Source organism: Myotis davidii, unplaced genomic scaffold (genome assembly GCF_000327345.1).
Source record: "Myotis davidii unplaced genomic scaffold, ASM32734v1 scaffold1745, whole genome shotgun sequence".
NCBI classification, from domain to species: domain Eukaryota; kingdom Metazoa; phylum Chordata; class Mammalia; order Chiroptera; family Vespertilionidae; genus Myotis; species Myotis davidii.
In genome coordinates this window covers 1,112,956-1,113,377 of record NW_006295921.1, presented here as the reverse complement: position 1 = coordinate 1,113,377, position 422 = coordinate 1,112,956, and positions in this window count along the sequence as shown.

The window sequence follows — 422 nt, the reverse complement described above, 5'->3', positions numbered from 1 at the left end:
TTTGCAGGTGGCATCCCCACCCCTGAGCCCCGCCGGCGGCGCCAGCGTCCCCGTGTCCAGCTCAGGACGCGCCCTTTCAATTCTGTGCCCTGTGCCGCGCGCTCTCCCGAAAGCCTGAGCCTCGGACGTGGAAAAGCAGCGTGTGATTTGCTGACCTGGTCCCGTCCGGTTGGGGGGGAGCGTCCGGTCCAGAGGGAGAGGAAGTTGTTGCAAACTCACCGAGGGGCCCGGGCCGCTCGCCTTCTCGGCTGAGCATTTCTGCGGCCTTCCCTGCCCGGCGCTGGCTGCCTCGCTACCCGTGCACCTGTCTTGAATGCCGCAGACCCGCCATTTGCAAAGGGTGTGCCGCGGGGATTTAAAAAACGTGCAGTACCCGGCTATTCAGTCAGGCACTGGGATTGCCAAGTAATAGTGACAGCAGC